We start from the raw sequence: 22,410 nt of genomic DNA on the forward strand, positions 1-22,410 counted from the left end.
CTGAATAATTGTAGCAGATCTGTTAGAAGAAATTGCATTTTGCAATCTATTTAAATTTCTATTTTTTTCTTTATTTATTAATTGCGGTTGCAATTAAAGTGAGCAATCAATTAACCGTTCAAGTAAATGCCCCTGTCAGATTTGCATCTGAGATGTTTTACACATCACGAACGTTTAGTTCTATTTTTACATTTCCGTACTGTTAAAGTGATATTATTTGTATTGTGATTTAATTTTACCTCAGAAAATGAATCTTCGACAATATATATTTATTTTTCTTCATCTTAATATCCAGAACAATTCTGGAGTTAATTCACTGGATACTCTATTCGAAATAGCCTTCAATACCATAGATGTGGCTTGTAGGTTATATATTTGTAGTTATTTTATTTATTGTTTTTATCAATTCTAGAATCTTATTTTAGGTAGAGCTGTTAAAGATGCCGTCCAAAACTATCCCATTAATCCGCCGTACATTGAAAAGGTGTCATTTCAATTGAGAACTGCATGTGGCATCATTGAATTCCCAGTGCAACAGGCGGCCAAATTGCGTAGTTTTCGACAATTTGATATTCGCAAGAAGACAGCATTTTTTGTGGCCGGATGGAATGCTCCGCCGGATTATTATTATATGAAGGATATTATAAAGGCTTTCAATTGTCAAAGGGATTATAATTTTGTGGTAAGAAGAGGAATTTTCAGTCAAAATGTGTTATAAAGAATTAATGAGCGTGAAACTTTGTGGGGAAATGTTGTTCCAATGAAAAAAAATGGATTGATTTTATTGTTTTCAAATTGTTACTCGTTACAACCAAGTTCGAATTTTCTCTAAACCATTTTCATTTTATTTTCTTTTTGTTTAAATTTCTTCCTTTCCCAGGTCGTGAACACCGGTGGCTTTATAACAAACCTATATGCCAATTCTGCTCATCACACTGAAAAGTTGGGGAAATTTATAGCCATCGGCTTACGCAATTTAGGTCTACGGGTAGAGAAAATGCATTTTATTGGTCATAGCTTGGGTGCCCACATTTTGGGTAATGCTGCACGTTACTATTACCAGCTAACAGGTCGGCGATTTAAACGTATTACCGGTCTCGATCCAGCCCGTCCATGTTTTATAACACCCAGTGTATTTCCCCGCCTTAAACGTGGTGATGCCGAATTTATTGACATCATCCATTCGAATCCCACTCAACTGGGCAGTGAAGAACAAATCGGTGATGTTGACTTTTTTCCTGGTGGTTTGGAGGCATCTAAACCGGGTTGTGGTATTTCATTGCGTTGTTCACATGAAATTTCCGTACAATATTTTGCCGAATCAGTTTATCCGGGAAATGAACGCAGCTATGTGGGAAGACAATGTTGCAATGTTGAGGAATTAAGAGGGAAAAGTTGTACGGGACCTAAATCCATTATGGGTTTGAATAATGCTGGTGCGGCCAGGGGAATACATTATGTACCTGTACGATCTAGCCCACCATTTGGCGGATATGCTAATACAGATGATTGGCTACGTCTAAATAGGTGTGGTCTTTGTGTTAAATAAAAATAAATAAACATTTTTAAAATCTGCCTCACATTATAAATCAGTTAGGAAAGAAGTAAAGTCGGACGGGGCCGACTTTATGATACCCTTTACCACTTTGGACCATTAACATGAAATTGGATGAACTAAAATATTTGATATTTATGTAAATGTGAACCGATTTAATTCAATTCATAAACATGTCATTATAGAGTTGTCTGTTTACTATGGGGGCAAATTATATAAATCAATTTAAAGCAAATCTCAATCGGACCTCTCTTGATTATTTGGAGCTCAAATAATTATGAAAGCTATATCCAAATACGAACCGATTTCAACGTTCGAGTTCATACTAACTTCAGTACGTTTTGAGTATATCCGCTATATTTTGGGTCTTGGTGCATTATTTACTCCAAATCGGACAAAAATATATATGGGAGCTAAACTAACTTCAGGACGTTGCTCAAAATTTTATGCCTACAGGCCATATTGTGGGTATTTGGTTCATTATTCACATAAAATCGGACGATTATATATATATATATATACGTAGTTATATATATATCAGAACCGATTTCGACGAAAATTTCCACACGTTAGGTTATACTACCTTTAATCGGACGAAACGATTTCAGCGAAACATTCGCCGCCGTAGGTTGCACTAACTTCAGAACGTTCTGAAAAAAATTTTGTGCCAATCGGCCATATTTTGAAACTTTGTGCTCCATTTGCTGAAAATCGCACGAAACTATATATGGGAGATATATCTAAATCTGAACCGATTTCAGCGAAACTTTCCACACCGTAGGTTACACTAACTTCTGTACGTTGCGTAAAATCTTGTGACAATCGGCCATATTGTGGAGCTGTGGTGGACCATCAACTGAAAATCGCACGAAACTATATATGAGAGTTTTATTAAAATCTGAACCGATTTCAATAAAACTTGACACATGTTATATTAGAGTAACTTCGGAAGTTTCTGCAAAATTTTATGCCAATCGGCCATATTTTGGAGTTTTGGTGCCCCATTTACTGGAAATCGGAGAGCTATATCTAAATCTTTTCGTCCGATTTAAGGTAAATGGTGCACCAAAGTCCCTATATATCTTTCGATTTGCACGAAATTTCGGACAACGTACTGAATTAAGGCTACAATGATGGGAGTTAAGTTTCGTGAATATCGGTTCAGATTTAGATATAGCTCCCATATATATAGTCGTCCGATTTAATGTAAATGGAGTACCAAAGTCCATATATATCTTTCGATTTGCACGAAATTTGGCACAGCGTACTGAATAAGGTCTAGAATGATGTGTGTTAAGTTTCCTGAAAATCGGTCCAGATTTAGATAAAGCTACATTATATATAGTCGTCCGATTTAATGTAAATGGTGTACCAAAGTCCCTATTTATCTTTCAATTTGCACGAAATTTGGCACAGCGTAATGAATTAGGTCTAGAATGATGTGTGTTAAGTTTCCTGAAAATCGATCCTGATTTAGATATAGCTCCCATATATATGGTCGTCCGATTTAATGTAAATGGAGTACCAAAGACCCTATATAGCTTTCGATTTGCACGAAATTTTGCATAGCGTACTGAAATATGAGTTGAATGATATGTGCTAAGTTTCGTGAAAGTCGGCTCAAATTTAGATCCGATTTGATGTAAATGGGGCACCAAAAACACAAAGTTACGTCGATTGTCACAAAATGGGGGATATGATTTACTCGAAATTGTCCGTTTATAACCTACATGGAATGATTAAGTAAATTCATCCGTCTGTTGTAATCATCTTTCCTTTGGATGATATCGAGATAAAAAACTAGTGGGTCAGGTTCGGCCCGCTTTTGGACATAGGCCCTATATAAAACCAATCGGCTTAAGTTTGGGTCTTTGGTGCACTATTTACTTAAAATCGAACGAAACTATGTATGGGAGCTATATATAGATCTGAAGCGATTTCCCCCATTTTCAATGTGTTAGTCCTAAGGTCAAAATAATTGAGCTGTGCCAAATTTATCCTATTTGGATCATAAATACGACCTGTACTTTGGTTACAATTTAGCATGGGCAGACAGACGTACAGACATACAAAAATCAACTCAGAAAGTGCTTGACATATTTCCATTGGAAAAAAGTCTATAGATGTGTTTCAGTCGCTCAAAAATACATACGAAAATATTTCGCTGAGATCATGGTCTTCCATTTGAGGCATCAAATAATTTGTTACGGTGGCACTAGTGGCACAATAGTTGACGGTTGCGTTCTCACTGTCATAATTTTGAAAAAATTTAAACCAGTGTTGGGCAAAATTAAATTGAGAGCAAGTGTGTGCGAGCGTAACTGGGAATTCACCATTAAAAACGACTGACGTAAAGAGAAACCAGTAAGGAAAGTAGTAAATTCGGACGGGGCCGACTATATGATACCCTTCACCACTATGGGTATATTAAACAGGACTATTAACATGAAATTGGATGAAATAAAATACGTGATATTTATCTAAATGTGAATCTACCTAGATCTATCCATAAAGTATGTAAATCGACTTCAAACAAATATAAATAGGTCATCCGTTGGGCTATGTCTGTACATTTAGAAAACGCAACTACGTAATTCTATGCTCAATTCGAAAGATATATAGGGACTTTGGGGCACCATTTACATGAAATCGGACGAAACTATATATGGGAGCTATATCTAAATCTGGACCGATTTTCTGGAAACTTGGCAGACATCACTCTAGGCTTAATTCAGTACGTTATGCCAAATTTCGTGCAAATCGAAGGATATATAGGGACTTTGGTGCACCATTTACATGAAATCGGACGAAACTATATATGGGAGCTATATCTTAATCTGGACCGATTTTCACGAAACTTAACATACACCATTCTAGACTCAATTCAGTACGTCATGCCAAATTTCGTGCAAATCGAAAGATATATAGCGACTTTGGTGCACCATTTACATGAAATCGGACGAAACTGTATATGGGAGCTATATCTAAATCTGGGCCGATTTACCCGAAACTTGGCAGACATCATTCTAGGCTTAATTCAGTACGTTATGCCAAATTTCGTGCAAATTGAAAGATATATAGGGACTTTGGGGCACCATTTACATGAAATCGGACGAAACTATATATGGGAGCTATATCTAAATCTGGACCGATTTTCTCGAAACTTGGCAGACATCACTCTAGGCTAAATTCAGTACGTTATGCCAAATTTCGTGCACATCAAAAGATATATAGGGACTTTGGGGCATCATTTACATGAAATCGGACGAAACTATATATGGGAGGTATATCTAAATCTGAACCGATTTTCTCAAAACTTGGCAGACATCATTCTAGGCTTAATTCAGTACGTTCAGTTAGTACGTTAGGGATTTTGGTGCACCATTTACATGAAATCGGACGAAACTATATATGGGAGCTATATCTTAATCTGAACCGATTTTCACGAAACTTGGCAGAAATAATTCTAGGCCCAAGCCAGTACGTTATGCCAAATTTGGTGCAAATCGAAGGATATATAGGGATTTTGGTGCACCATTTACATGAAATCGGTCGAAACTATATATGGGAGCTATATCTAAATCTGGACCGATTTTCACGAAACTTGGCAGACATTATTCTAGACCTAAATGAGCAGGCTGTACCAAATTTCGTGCAAATCGAAAGATATATAGGGACCGTTCACATTAAATCGGTTAAATATATATATGGGAGCTATATCTAAATCTGAACCGATTTTTCCCAATTTCAATAGGGTTCGTCCATGGGCCGAATAAGTGACCTATGCCAAATTTCATCTAATTCGGATCATAAATGAGACCTGTACTTTGTTTACAATTTAACATGGACAGACGGACGGACGGACGGACATGCATAAATCGACTCAGAAAGTGATTCTATGCATATTCTCAAAAGAAACCATGGGTCTAACTCGATTATTTTTGCCTGTTACAAACATATGCACAAAGACATAATACCCTGTACCACAATGTGGTGAAGGGTATAAAAAAGAGAAAATGTGTTTACCCATCGACCCTCAGTTACGGTAGCGTATATGGGTAAGCATGCCTGATTTAGACCGATGATTCCAAACCATTATTTTGACCTGATGAAATGACCGCTGTTGAATTACGCTTCGCTTATCAAAATTCGTCTCGTCAACTTTTTCCATGATGATTTGTATTAATTTGACTCTTGAAAAAAATATACCCACTTTGAACACCCTTTAGTACTAAATTGCACTATAATTATTCATAAGGAAATACCATATTGAACATTTTTAAATATATGATCAATTATTAGCAATTACACAAAATGTGTTTTTCTACAACAGACTTTATGCTGCACTTAGCTCCACATCAGAATAAAATTACAAAAGAATTAATGAACGTGTGGTATTAGAGGCTGGTATTGATATCAGAGAAGCTGTTTATATAGAGAGATTTTAATTTTATAATGAACATTTCTAAATTAATTTTTGAAATTGTGATCTGTTTTATTGTTGGCCCCACTGGAGAAATTTTGGGTAGTGTTGGAAATTCTTTAATTTCGGCAGCTGTAACACTTAAAAGAACCAACTCGAATGCAATTCATGCGGCATGTAAGTAAATAAATTCTGGATATTTTATCTATAAAAAATATTTAATGTTTGAATGGTTTATTTAATTTCAGGTAACTTTATTGCTCCTAAAGTCAGAAATCGCAATTCTCAAATACCACGCCAGGAAAAGGTAGCATTTCAATTGCGAACCCAATGTGTGCGGAAAGATTTCCCTTTGAATAGCATAAAATCATTAAGAGAATATCCTGGGTTTGATATTAACAAAAAGACAATTTTATTTGTAACGGGATGGCTTGTTCGTCTGGATCAAGATTATATAGACAATATGGCCAAAGCTTTTCATTGTCGTGGAGGAAATAATTTTTTGGTAAGTGTGTACAATTTGGAATTTATAACATATCGAACTATGTCTAATGGGATTAGGGGACTTTTTACAACATCACATCACGGTATCCGATTTTGATGAGTTTTTACACTTGACGGCTATTTTGGGATTATACATTAACAGAACTACTCTTCATTGCAGGTTTTCAATGCTGCGGGATATATTTCCACATTATATATACGCTCAGCCAACAATGTTGCCAAATTGGGAGAACTAATAGCCATCGGCCTCGTGAATTTAGCAATTCCTGCTGGAAATATCCACCTGATTGGTCATAGCTTGGGAGCCCACATTGTTGGCAATGCTGGACGTTATTATTACCAATTAACTGGACAAAAGTTGTCACGAATTACAGGTCTAGATCCGGCCAGACCATGTTTTGTGCAACCCATTGTTTTGCCACGTTTGCGGCGCAGTGATGCCATCTTCGTCGACGTAATACACACAAATCCCACAGATTTAGGTTTGGAAGACTCAATTGGACATATTGATTTTTATGTTGGCGGTTTAGATGTGATTCAGCCAGGATGTACCCATCTATCGATATTATGTTCACATGAGAAGTCAATAGAATATTTCATTGAAACAGTTTACCCCATTGGAGAGCGTAACTTTTTAGGAAGACGTTGTCGGAATTTTGAAGAATTGTCTTTTAAGAAATGTTCTGGGCCTGTTACAGTTATGGGTTATGGTGTAAGTGAAATATTGAAAGGCATTTCTTATACTCCAGCTCCAGCTGAAAAATCGTATGGAACTTTTAATGCCCTTTCGATTCGATGTGGAAAATGTTAATACATTGTTTAAAATTGCCAGAGAAAAATGTAACTGTTATACATACAAAACATCGTTGCATATTTGTTTACTTACATTTAAATAATCCAACCTTATAGTCGAGAAACCCTCCACCTTCGGGTGTGTCTTCAAAACTTCTTAAATCGGTCGGATTGGTAGTTGGGTGGTAGCTGCTGGTTTAATATTAATATTGTCATTGCAGAAAAAAGAATTGTATGAGTAAGTCCCTTGAGGCTATACCTAAAGCGGGACCAATATTAATTACATTAATTATGCTAATTATTAAAAATGCCGACAATCGGTAGGCCACATGTAATGGCTAGGGTTAAATGCGGTACTCAATGTACTAAATTAGGTAGAAAATCAAAAAAAAAAAAAAAAAAAAAAAAAAAACGCAAAAATGGGGGGCGGGAGTACCGTTATATAGGGGCTACCAGAAAAAGTGGACCTATATTTATAATTTTTTTAACACCGAAAATTGGGTGAGATATGCCTAAGTGGGAATTATGCCTAAACGTGAACCGATATAGTTGATCTTCGGACTTGACCTGTATGCAGACAAAAGACGACCCAAAATTTTTGGCGATCTATCTCCATTTGTTTAGAGTCTAGAGTGATTACAAAAGAAAGAACGTCATAGTTCACGAAAATTGAGTCTCTGTGCCTATGTTTTGATATAGCCCCCATCAGCAACGTACACAGGATTCCATTACGGGGGGGGGGGCCGGTAGTACAAAATGAAAAAAATTCGCTGTTACAAACATAAATTTACTGCGAAAAAATTAATTTCGGGGGGGCCCGGGCCCCCCGGGCCGCCCCCTGCGTAGGTCCCTGGCCCCCATATAGTCTCACGAGCTAAGGTATTCGTTTATCTATTATCCACAATTTACAATCAAATTGGCTGTAATTTAGTTCTGAATATGTACAAAATACACATACGTTTTCTGATAGCCCCCAATTTTGAGCATTTACCAGATATTGGATAAACACTGCCGAACTGTCGCCAAAATTGGGGACTACCAATAACATAACACCTACGTCAATAACATTTTAAACTGGTATGATAGAAATTTCCATCATCATGCAGAGAAGTGTTAAAGTCCAGAACATATATATGCTTAAAATCCAATATTGGTAACATGTAATTTGTTTTTAAACCGAAGCATAATTTTAGGCTTATACAAAAAATAAACATTACAGAAAAATGTTTTGTATTCTTTTGAATTGTATTAATGGGGTGTGTTGTTAAATTTATCATTCTATGTCAATAATTTTTTTCGTTATTTTGCGGATTACGGACATATTTATAACCTTCACCAAATTGTGGTACAGGGTATTATGTCTTTGTGCATATGTATGTAACAGGCAAAAGGAAACGAGATAGACACATGGTTCCTTTTGAGGATATGCATAGAATCACATTCTAAATCGATTTGTGCATGTCGGCCCGTCCATGTTAAATTGTAAAGAAGATTTGGCCCAAGGACTAACCCTATTGAAGTTGGGAAAAATCGGTTCTGATTTAGATATAGCTCCGATATATATTTTCTTCCGATTTAATATAAATGGTGCACCAAAGTCCCTATATATCTTTCGATTTGTACGAAATTTGGCACAGCGTAATGATTTAGGTCTAGAATGATGTGTGTTAGGTTTAATGGAAATCGGTTCAGATTTAGATGTAACTCCCATGTATAATTTCGTCCGATTTAATTTAAACAGTGTACAAAAGCCCCTATATAACTTTCGATTTGCACGAAATTTGGCATTGCATACTGAATAAAGTCTAGAATGTGTGTGTTAAATTTCGTGAAAATCGGTTCAGATTTAGATATAGCTCCAACATATATTTTCGTCCGATTTAATGTAAATGTATACCAAAATCTCTATATATCTTTCGATTTGCACGAAATTTTGCATGGGGAACTAAATAAGGTCTAGAATGATGTGTGTTATCTTTCCTGAAAATCGGTTCAGATTTAGATATAGCTCCCATATATAAATATATATATTCCTCCGATTTAATATAAATGGTGTACCAAAGTTCCAATATATCTTTCGATTTGCACGAAATATGGCATAGTATACTGAATTAGGTCTAGAATGATGTGCGTAAAGTTTCCTTAAAATCGGTTCAGATTAAGATGTAGCTCCCATATATATTTTCCTACGATTTAATGTAAATGGTGCACAAAAGACCCTATATATCCTTCGATTTGCACGATATTTGGCATAGCGTAATGAATTAGGTCTAGAATGATGTGTGTCAAGTTTCGTGAAAATCGGTTCAGTTATAGATATAACTTCCATATATATGCTCCTTCCATTTAATGTAAATGATGCATCAAAGACCAAATATATTTTCGATTTGCAGGAAATTTGGCATAGGGTACTGGATAAGGTGTAGAATGATATGTGTTAAGTTTCGTGATATTTGTCATAGCGTACTGAATTAATGGAACCCCAGCCATTCTCGATTTTAATATTTCAATGGGCTAGTAAATCAATACCAATGCTTGTTAAGGTTTGTAACTTTGCACACATATATTTGAAGATTTTAAAGAGAAGAAAAATAATTTACAAAAAATTTTTGTTATTGTTTTGTTGTTGTTTTTTGTAATTAAAGAAAAGTCCTTTTTTTGATGGCGGGCATGATAATTCCTCACTGGAACATCGGAATCCGAAAATTCCAACGGTGTTAGAAAGAGTACATGTCTGGCTCTCGTATGAACTAGGATTATTGACTTCGCTCTAAAATTAACAAAATGGCGGACCTTTGAAAAAATATTTTTGGAAAATCGCCGATTTTTGACCAAAAACCAAGTTAAAAAATAAGGAAGATCTTCACCGATTGGCTTTATCCTAGTTCATACGATAGCTATACACTCACAGAGAAACGTGTAAAAGTTTGGAATCGATTGGGTTATTAGTTTTTGAGTTATCGTGCCCGCCATTCGCAAAAGAGAAAAACGCGTTGAAAGTTTGAGAAGCCCTTTAGCCGTCACTTGATGCTGACACAATAAATCGGCTATATTTCCAAGAGTTCTTGAGATTTGTACTTGAAATTTTGTAGGGACATTCTTGAATTAGCCGTCACTTGATGCTGACACAATAAATCGGCTATATTTCCAAGAGTTCTTGAGATTTTTACTTGAAATTTTGTCGGGACATTCTTGAATTAGTGTAGATTCGAATTAAATAAAAAAAAATTTACCCCGAGAATGGGGGGGCGGGGTCTTCTTAAGTCTAGAATGATGTGTGCTAAGTTTCGGTTCAGATTTAGGCATAGCTCCTATAAATTGTGCACTAAAGACCAAAGTTTGTCCGATTGCCACACAAGTTTGTACAATGAATTGTAGTTAACATAAATTAATCTCTGGCAAGTACCCTTGAAATCGGTGCAGATTTAGTTATAGCTTCTACATATATATTTTCCTCCGATTTTACACAAAATTGACAAAAAAAATTTGCACAACGTACTGAAGCTACTATAACAAAACGTGTGGCAAGTTTTGTTGAAATTGGTTCAGACTTAGATATAGCTCCTATATATAGTTTAGTCCGATTTTAAGTACAAGGGGGCACAACAGATCCAGAGTTAGGCCGTTCACTACACAATTTTACACAATGTACTGAAATTGGTATTACCTAAAGTTTGCCAAGATTTGTAGGAATCGGTTTCGATTTAGATATGGTACACCGTAGACCCAAAGTTAGGCCGATTGACACAACACTTTGCACAATGTACTGAAGTTAATATAACTCTATATGTGACGAAATGAAAAATTTTGTTTAGGTTGCAGAATGGCATGGTTATGGATTCAATTTCCCAAATCATCCGTTGAATATACACAAAGTCGTGAAGGGTATCATATAGTCAGCCCCATCCGACTTTACTACTTTCCTTATTGATTTCGTATTGTATTAATGGGGAATGTAGTTCAAATTAGCATGCCATGTCGATAATTTTTTTCGTTATTTTCCGGATTACGCACATATTTATACCCTACACAACTATGTTGTCAGGGTGTTATAGCTTTCTGCAGCCCCAAAAGTTTGTAACGCCGCGAAATATTGGTTCTAGACCCACCTTTAAGTATACCGATCGTCATATCTCGACTAGCTGAGTCGATCTAGACATGTGTGTCCGTCCGTCCGCCCGTCCGTCTGTCCATTATAATTTGTAAACACGATAGAGGCCACAGTTATGGACCAATCTTTACGAAATTTTGCATGTAGGATCTGGCCAATGAAGACCCCTATTGTTTTTGGTAAAGATCGGTTAATATTTAGGGGATGAAATGGACCAAATACTAAATTTTTGTCGGTTTTTCTGGTCGCTCCAGAGGCCGCAATTATGGTCCAAACATCGCAAATTTTTACATGGAGAAGGGGATCGGGTCAAAAAATAAGCATGCCTGTTTTGATAAAGATCGGTCAATATTTAGCGGGTCAAATGGACTCTTACTTCTGTGTGAAAATGACAAAATTTGTATTCTATGTCGAAGATGTTAACTCCCGAAGGACATAAACCAGAGAAGTTGATAGTATATCCAAGAGGAGTGGTTGAACTTGGATATCGTATGAACTTATTTAGTAACCCATTACCACAATAGAGGGCGGAAATATAACACTGACCGCTTTTAAATGTTGCATGAGGTTCCAGTTATGGTCAAAGACAACGCCTATAATTTTCGGTGATGATCAGATTATAATATTGCGATGAAGTGGACCGAATACTTAGTTTTTGTTAATTAATTATAATGGCTGTACTGAATATGAATATTAATATTCGGAAAATATGTGAGTGTAATGAAGAGGTGCTGTTGATCTCTAATTGGGCTAGATTGAGCAAATATAACGAAATATTGCCCAAGCTCGGAATAAACATCCGCAGAAAGTTAAAGTTCCTTGGTAGTTGTAGTAGGGCTAGATTGAGCAAATATAACGAAATATTGCCCAAGCTCGGAATAAACATCCGCAGAAAGTTAAAGTTCCTTGGTAGTTGTGTAGGGTATCGTATGGTCGGCCACGTCCGACTATACTGCTCCGCTAACTGGTTTTCAATTGAGTTGCTCCTAATTTAATATTTTAAATTTTCATTGGATGCCAAATTATCCAACAGAAAATTATAAACAAATGTCAAGACTTTTTATAGACATTTTGACAGTCCTAGTCCATATTTCAATCGAAGTTACTTTATTTTTGAACTTTAAGTTACTTTACTTTATTTTCGATTTCATGGTATTTTATAGCTATAACATAAAAGGAATAAAATAGGAATAAAACGTGTTTCCATTAATCGAAATTGCGTCCTGTTTGATTTTACTATTCACATCACAATTTTATATCTAAATCAAGACAAAAGAATTATAATAAAAGTCACTTTTGCATTACGAGTGAGTCGATACACCAACCTAAAAATGAAAACAAAGAAATTTCATTATAATTATGCAGTTAAATGCATTTTTGTCGGAGCTAAGCAACTTAGTTTTACCACATACGTTCGAAGGACCACAACGAAGTTACAGCTTTGCTCATAAGAAATTACAAACTGAAAAAGAAAATAATAATGACAAATATTGTTTTTATTTTACGTGTGTTATTTTTACTACATTTCTGCATGAGCGTGATAGGCGGGAATGTTGGCCGCAATGAGTCTGATGGTATACACATTAAATTATCGGATGCAGTTAATGCCGCATGTGAGTATTCCATCCATACCAGTTTATTTAATGAAATCAAGTGAATATGGGAAAAAAACGTACAATATGAAACTCATGTTGTATGAAACATGTGAAAAAATACGTAAAAACGTCGTTAAGTCGCACTTTTTATACCCTCCACCGTGAGGTATGCATTTAAAATACATATAATCGTTCGGGGCCATTTTATGGCGGGCTATACCATGGTAAATTTTTGGTAGGAAGATATGACAACCAATGAGAACATAATTAGAGCCAATTCCCGTAATAAAAACGCCCATAATCCCAAATTATCCAAGCACCAACATAAATAGATGAGTCCTTTAGTTTGAAAGTTGTTTAAGCCCATTTTTTTCTTATATTGAGATATTTAAAGGTTTGGGTTTTAATTTGTTTCAAAAATATTGTCAAGTGCTATTAATTTTGTTTGTGGCCTTAAGCATGATCGAATATATAACGTAGTATTTTTTGTAAAGTTTTCTAGAAACCCAAGATTTGTAGCAGAACCTCTAATGGACTTAAACCATTTTCAAAATAAATGACTTAAATGCGAAACCAAACAAACGCCCCTTTTTCATCAGACGTCGTAAAAATAGTTTTTATACCCTTCACCACACTGTGGTACAGGGTATTATGTCTTTGTGCATATGTTTGTAACAGGCAAAAAGAATCGAGATAGGCCCATGATTCCTTTTGAGAATATGCATAAAATCACTTTCTGAGTCGATTTATGCAGTTCCGTCTGTCCGTCCGTGAATGTATTTCTGTTAACAAAGTACAGGTCGCATTTATGATCCGATTTGGATGAAGTTTAGCACAGGTCACTTAATTGGCCCAAGGACGAACCCTATTGAAATTGGAAAAAATCGGTCTATGCTTAGGCATAGCTCCCATATAAGGGTACGCCCCAATTTTCGGTATTTTGAGGTTCTTTAACTGAAATCGCTCAAATTTGGTACTTTAAGTTCTTATTGGGTAGCAAATCTCTCTACTAAAAATTATAAATATAGGTCAATTTTTTCGGCTAGCCCCCAGTTTTCGGTATTTTGGGGTTCTTGTGCTCGTTTTATAACTGAATTCTCTGAAATTTTGTACATTGGGTTCTTATTGGGTACCAAATTACTGCACTAAAAATTATAAATATAGGTCCAGTTTTCCCCATATAACGGTAACCCCAAATTTTTGGTTTTTCGGGGTTTCTGATCGTATTTTTCGACAGAATTGTACGTCGAGTTCTTATTAGGTAGCAAATCTCTCCACTATAAATTATAACTATACGTCCATTTTTTTCGGATAGCCCCCACATAAGGGTACCCCCCCAATTTTCGGTATTTTGGGGTCCTTGAACGCTCCCATTTAGGGGTAGTCCCCATATAACCTCCTTTTTATACCCTCCACCATAGTATGGAGGGTATATTATTTTTGTTTTTCCGTTTGTAACGCATCGAAATAATAATTTCCGACCCTATAAAGTATATATATTCTTGATCAGCGTAAAATTCTATGACGATCTAAGCATGTCCGTCTGTCTGTCTGTTGTAATCACTCTAGCGTCTAAACGAATTGAGATAGATCGCCAAAATTTTGAATAGAGTCGTCTTTTGTCTGCAGGCAGGTCAAGTTCGAAGATGGGCTTTATCGGTCCACGTTTAGGCATAGCTCCCATATAAGGGTACCCCCCATATTTTCGGTATTTTGGGGTTCTTGGGCGCGTTTTTCAACCGAATTCGCTGAAATTCGGTACATTGGGTTCTTATTGGGTACTCAATGTCTCCACAAAAAATTATAAATATAGGTCCATTTTTTTTTTTTGGTAGCCCCCATATAAGGGTACCTCCTAATTTTCAGTATTTTGGGGGGTTTTAACGTATTTTTCCGCTGAATTAGCTGTAATTTAGTATTTTGAGTTCTTAATAGGTACCAAATCTCTCCACAAAAAATTATGAATATAGGTCCATATTTTCGGATAGCCCCCATATAACGGTACCCCCCAAATGTCGGTATTTTGGGGTTCTTGAGCGCGTTTTTCAACCGAATTCGCTGAAATTTGGTATTTTGTAGTCGAATATGGTAAAAAATTTCTCTACAAAAAAATTTTAATATGTACCCCCTTTTTGGGGTAGTCCCCATATAACCCCTTTTTTATATTAAAATAGTTATGAAATTTGTTCCGCGTTTTGGGTTTGGTTCTAAAACTCTGTTGTAATAATATATCACCTGTGGAGGATATCGAGATAAAAAACTAGAACATAAAGTTCGATAATGAACTATATATGAACTATAACCCGTATTTAAACCTAGCCCCTGTGTGGGAGGAACCAGAAGGAGTGGACCGATATTCCCTATCTTCGAATTTGAACTAAGTTTGGAAAAAATAATAAGATTGGCAAAGTTTGAATGAAATGTAAATTTTCTGAAACGGATTTGGTCCAAAGAAACATGGGGTCTAGAACCAATATTTCGATGAGGCACATTTTCACGGTATACACCCTCATTAGCCATAAGGCTGAGGGTATAATTATCCATTAAAAATTTCTGAAATTTGTATTATAGTTTACATAGAAATGTCGGTATAGGTCCACTTTTTGGTATGTTCCCTATATTTTCATTTCTAGTACCTGTCAGTATATCTATGGTGGAGGGTATCCAAAGTTCGGCCCGGCCGAACTTAACGCTTATTCACTTGTTAGATTTACATAAAGCAAAATTTTGCACAGAGTACTGAATTAGATCCCGGCTGATGTATGAGAAATTTTGTTGAAATCGGCTCAGATTTATATCTAAATATGCTATATATAATTTCGTCCGATTTTATGTAAATGGAGCAAAATACTGTCAATATTTATCCGATTGAGACAAACATTTTGCACAGTGTACTAAATTAGGTCATGATTGATGAATACGAAGTTTTGTTGAAATCGGGTCAGATTTAGATTTAGCTCCCATATATAGTATCGTCCGATTTAATGTAAATAGTGCACCAATCTTCCATTATTGGTACGATTGAAGCAAAATTTTGCACAGCATACTAGATTAGGTCACAAGTGATGAATGCGAAATTTTGTTGGAATATGTTCAGGTTTAGATATAGCTCCCATATATAGTTTCGTCCGATTTAAAGTAAATTGTGCACCAAACTCCCAATATTAGTCCGATTGAAGCAAAATTTTGCACAGAGACTGATTTAGGTCCCCACTAATGTATGCGAAATTTCTATATCTACAGGATATAGTAGATATTAACATGTCTTGCATGTACCCATAGAGGTGAAGGGTATCATATAGTCGGCCCCGCCCGACTTTTGAACTTTCCTTACTGGTTATTATTTGCTTTGATTTGGGATTTTTATAGCCTAACCACAGTCTGAGTCGGATACCTCAATTTAATTTGTTAACAGATTCAATTCAAGGAATTTTCCACTGAGTCAGCGGAGTTAGAAGAAACAAGTGAAATTCGTCCGGGCTACAACCATAGATATACTGACAGGTGCTTGGCTAAAAACTCCGAGCAAATCAAAAATCGGACAGCGTACTAATTTAAGTCCAGATTGATGTATTCGAAGCATTGTTAAAATCGGTTCAGATTTGCATATAGCTCCCATATATGGTTTCGTTCGATTAAAAAAAAACCGGTTCAACAAACTGAACATAGAATAATGTGTATTGGATTTTGTAAAATATATTTAGATGTAGATATAACCGCTCTATATTTTCGTCGGAGTTCATGCAAATTGTGCACCAAATAATAAACGAGATAAATTTTGGACAGAACACTGTGTTGCAGCATGGTTCACCAAATGGTGTATGCCACGGATGCTCAAATACGTCCTGATTTACATATAGATCCCATAAATAATTTTGATCGGATTCATACAAAAGGTACACTGTCCGATTTGCAATTTTGTTTTAAATTTGAAGGGTGTGACATGCTATGCTCTGTCCGTTCTATCAATAGAATATCTTGAATGCACTCAAAGTGGTGAAGGTAGTCGATCTGAACCCCAGCTTAATGATTTTTTTTTTTTAAATTTTTCGCTTCTATTATTTCTATTAGGTCCCGTATTGGGTAACATTGCCAAAGCACATCCACTGAAACCACCAAAAATTGAGGAGGTATTTTTTCAATTTCGTACATTGTGTATAAGCAAGGAATACTCAATACCCGAAACCAGGAAATTTCTTGAAGACGCCGAATTCAATGTTAATAAAACAACAGTTGTGTTCATTCCCGGTTGGATGGCATCACCGAGTGATATGTTTGTGGCTGCTATGGCGAAACCTTACACTTGCAGGACTGGTTACAATTTTATGGTAAATAATTATTACGGATTTGACTAAAATAAAATAATTATATTTTTGCAATTCTACTTTTTACAGATTCTCAATACAAATTCTTTTCTTGGAACCGGCTATTTCACCTCAGCCTTTAATACGAAAAAACTTGGTAAATTTGTAGCGATGGGATTGAAAAATATGCAAATACCATCAGAACGCATCCACTTGATTGGCCATAGTTTGGGAGCTCATATTGCAGGGTTGGCGGGGAGCTATTATCGAAATTTAACGGGTCAAAATCTGCCACGTATTACTGGTTTGGATCCAGCAAGGCCGTGTTTTTTCAACCCCGAAGTTTTTCCACGATTGACTGCAAATGATGCAAATTTTGTTGATATTATTCACACGAATCCCGGCGATAGTGGCATAAAAGAACCTCTTGGTCATGTGGATTTTTATCCAGCTGGATTAGATGCTATTCAACCGGGATGTCAGGATCAACCAGATAATTGTTCTCATTTACGTTCAGTTTATTATTATGCCGAAACACTTTATCCCGGCAATGCAATGAATTTCGTTGGTAGCCAGTGTAGTAGCTTTGAAAGTTTGATAGGAAAAAATTGCACTGGTCCCAAAGTGCCAACGGGCTTTGACCCATCACCGAGGCATGATGGTATATTTTATGTACCCGTAAGTAATCGAACTTATGGTAGGAATGCTGTGTACAACAATTGTGGCGAATGTTCGAATAATCATTAAATTAACATAAAATATTATTTAAATGTATTTGTGTGTACACATTAAAAAATAAATAAATACAAAATTGGCAATAAAATATGTCTGAAAAGTATAAATGGATGCGTTAATATTCGGCTAGGACGGATTTTGGGAAATGCATACTAAAAGGTTACGAAAAGTACCAACATCAATTAACAATTTTAAAATATGCATGTTTTGGAAATCCTTAATAACATTTACGAAAATTACTTATTCTAGCATTGGTATTGGAGTGGACGAAAGAAGCTAGAACTTTAAATTTGTATATTTTAATCGCGATGTCTATGTTTATGTTTGTACGAAATGTACTAAATAGTATTTAACACCTTTCCGAATTTATGACATTTTTATACCCTTCACCACACTGTGGTACAGGGTGTTAGGGATTTGTTTTCGACAATTTTCCCTTACAGCAAAAAAACGCTAAAGCTGCACCAAAAACGCTAAAACTGCACAAAAACGCTGCATGTGCATTGACCTTGTATACTATGCCAGGATTTGATTGGCTAATCCATGGGTTTTTTTTTTATTGCCAAAAGAATTTATTGCCGTTAGTTTTGCATTCCATTGCTTCTGCACATATGTGTGTGCTTTTTCTTTTGGTAGTTAGAAGGAATGTAAAAAACAAGATCGTTCAGTTGGTCAGTGCGAGTCTTAAGGAAAAGTTGAAGAAGATCAAAACTTAAAAAAAGGAAAAAATTATGGAATGTTCTCTTGTGACTAAAAATGAAAACTAAATCAAAAATTAAAAGAATTGCGTACAGTTTTGGCAAAAAAAAAAAAAAAAAAATTAAAAGAAACTAAATTAAAAGAACAGTGTACAGTTTGAAAAAAAAAACCTGAAAACTAAACTAAAAATTAAAAGAATTGCATACAGTTTTTTCCAAGTTAAAAATGAAAACTAAATTAAAAGAACAGTTTGAAAATAAAAACCTGAAAACTAAATTAAAAGAACAGTGTACAGTTTGCAAATAAAACCCTGAAAAATAAACTAAAATTAAAAGAATTGCATACAGTTTTGGCAAATTAAAACGAAAACTAAATTAAAGAATTAAAATGAAAAAAATCATGTACAGTTTTGGCAAACTAAATGTAATACTAAATTAAAAATTAAAAGAATCGTGTATTGTTTTGGCAAACTAAAAGAATGAAATCCAAATTAAAAATTAAAAGAAAAATGTACAGTTTTGCAAAATAAATAAAAACCTAATAAAAATACAATTATAATAATGAATCTTACTAAATTACAAATGAAAAAACTATTCAATAAAATCGTTGCCCGAGTAAAATAACCATAATAAATGACATCTATTACAACAACTTTACAATATATCAACAACATACAGCATCTACAATAACGGAAAACCAGCAAATGCCAACAACAATAAGGTGGACCATCATCAGTCATCATCAACAACTGTAATGCCAGATTTAGTTTTAAAAATTAGTTGTAAGTAGCTATTAAGTATGAATATAATATATAATACTATTATTAATAATAAATGTTTGTATAATTAAAATGAAAATCTAAATTAATATTATTTTGGGGAGAGAGTAGTTGGACCATGTGCTGTGCGGTGTAACGGTATATCGAGGTAACGGTAAAATGGTGAGTGTGTACGTTACCACGTGCGTACTTTTATGGCGGAGAAAAATACACTCCATGTGACAACTACAGCAGTCACAAATGAGTTGAGGAGGTTAGTTTTCCTGGCCAATTTCATGTGTTTTTTTTATTTTTTTTGATGTGGTTTGATTTATTAGGCATGTAAAACTCCTATGTTACAAAGCGATAACCCGGGGATACAGTGAACTCGCCACGGCAGAGCTAGCCAAATAAAACGTATAACATGCCCTGTACTCTAGATTGTCGTAACTATATGGTTAATCCTGTTTACAGTATTGACTCGCTCGTAACATAGATGGCGCCCAACGAAACAAAAACAGATGAATTTTTACCAACATTAGGCCTTATTACATTAATTCGAAGCAAAAGTTTACCCTACATTTTTGAAACGACTGACGTCAAAGTTACCTATTTAGAATATATTATTGCTTTTAGGGTAAGCTTGAGCCGAGAATTAATCATAAAAACTAAATATATCATGAAAGCAAATTGAATCAACATACATTTCACTTTTTATGGTTGAGAATGGATGTTTCCTTTCTAGAATAGGATCACCAAAATCCAGCCATCACATTTTCGATTTTTTTTCTTTTTTCAACACACTTGATTTAGCTTAGCGACGGTCTGTCAGTCAGCTCTTTTGGTGAAACAAAAGGTTAAAAGTGCTTTGCGGCAGACACGGCGGTGGGCAAGGTTGAGTGACAAATCTCGCTTCACTGGTTAGTCTGAGCACGGTGAATTATATTTTGCTGAGTATTATTGCGACCAGTGACTCGAGATTTCAAAATTGATTGGGAATCTATAGAGGATAGGCACTCTAGGTTAACCAAATTATTAACTGTAAATATATGAAAAAGATCGGAAAATGTTTTTACTCCCATTACTATAGATCTCTTATTTTGTGCATTTACGAACCGAAATAGATGATCATAGTATATTGTTCAAAGATCAAGTTATTGACTATATTGTTAAAACAGTTTTTTGAACATATGCACGAAATACCTACAACACTGTCAGACAAATGGACAACTGCTCTCTCTCTCTCGAAAGAAAATATATGTATTTTGCCAACAACTATTGTAAATATAAATATATATAAATATAAAATATATATCCGTGTAGAAAAAAAAAGAAGAAAAAGAAAAAAATTATCAATACTACACGATATTGTACACCTCTTTAAAATAGCCAAGTTTCCTGATTTACCTATTGGATAACGAAAAATCAAGTAAGAAAACTATTTAATATATCCATTAGTAAAACTATAGTAATTGTATGCCAAAATAATACACGATACTTCATTTACCTAAATTATATATTGAAAAAATTCAAGTAATTTCATTGCCTAAGATTAAACCTATTTTTTGCAAATTAACCCAATAACTCTTGCCAGTTTAACACTTCTCACATTCCTATTAAATGACATTTTGATTTTTTTATGATATTTGTTCAAACAACCAAAACCTATAAATGCTAAGATTCCAGCTTTTAAGTTATGTATCTTCGTAGTGCTTCTAATCAGTCTCCTAACAAATTGAACACGTCAAGAGGTCGTGGTAAACGACCAAGTACACCAAGCCAATCATTACTTATTGATTCAAACGCACGAAGACCTTTGGTAGTCCATTCTCCACCGGGTTCTTCTACTACACCGTCAAATAAGTCCATACTAGACGAACCTGTACCTCAATTCGTGAGATCCTCTTTACAAACGGCTGAAGATACTGATTCGTCTTCCACCAGTTCAAGGTCACATATAGTTAACACTGATACTACAACTCAAGGTCACAATTTGGATAACTCGATAAGCCAAACTTCCACTTTACTAGGATTTGACGTTAGCACAACCACTAATTCGATAGGCCCGATTATGAATTTAGCACCAAGTAACGATAAGTCTAGCAATCAGGGAGCGGGTGAACAAGAGATGAGTCTTAATAGTTTGTTGTCTGTGCTGGAAAGTATAAGAGATGAACAGCGTTCTTTATCATCAGAACTAGGTTCATTGAAAACGACTGTAGCAGATCTGTCTCAGCGACCACCAAATTCGAATATGTCTGCTGGGCCTAGCAATCAGTCTAATCAGGAACAAACTGACCCTATTCAGGCTTTTCTCGCTTCTCAGAGTACAAATAGAAAGAAATTAGATTTAGAGAAATGGAAAATTAATTTTGATGGCACAGGAAGTGTGGATGATTTTATTTTCAAGCTTGATACCCTAGTTGAAAGGACGCGCTGTACTCATGATCAACTAGAGTCAAATTTTCAAATTTTCCTTAATGGAAAAGCAGAGAAGTGGTATTGGGAATTTGTTAAGAGGAATAATGACCCACCATATCGCCTTATTAGGAATGGGTTGCTTCGGGAATTCGCGGTTGTGGAAACCGATGATCAACTTTTATTGCAACTAAACTCCAGAAAGCAACAACCTCGCGAATGTTATGACGACTTCCACACAGCCCTATTAGCTATAAGTTACAAAATGAAGGAACCTATGTCAGAAGAGCGTTTGGTGAACATTATAAAGAAGAACGTAAATACCGAGCTGAAATTTATGCTATTTAATTCAGAAACCCAAAATGTACATGCTCTTAGGGAAGTAGCACGAAGAGCTGAAACAATTATAAAAGAAACCAAACAGACGCACCCAATAAAAACCCCTATCCGGCAAGTACAGGAATTGGAGTTTGAAGCGCTCCAAGGTGATGGGTTAGACAGCGAAGAGGATCCTCAG

The 22,410-nt window shown here is 35.3% G+C and overlaps 1 long non-coding RNA gene across 1 annotated transcript; it reads left to right on the plus strand.

Annotated features, from left to right (window-relative positions):
* Nucleotides 1-487: 487 nt before the first annotated feature.
* On the plus strand, nt 488-970 carry LOC133336257 (uncharacterized). The gene is made up of 2 exons (XR_009754541.1): nt 488-682; nt 881-970. It is a non-coding gene; the product is annotated as an uncharacterized LOC133336257 (long non-coding RNA).
* Nucleotides 971-22,410: the final 21,440 nt, after the last annotated feature.

Source organism: Musca vetustissima, unplaced genomic scaffold, assembly GCF_032173495.1.
Source record: "Musca vetustissima isolate MV318-11 ecotype Yass unplaced genomic scaffold, APGP_CSIRO_Mvet_v1 utg39911, whole genome shotgun sequence".
Taxonomy (NCBI): domain Eukaryota; kingdom Metazoa; phylum Arthropoda; class Insecta; order Diptera; family Muscidae; genus Musca; species Musca vetustissima.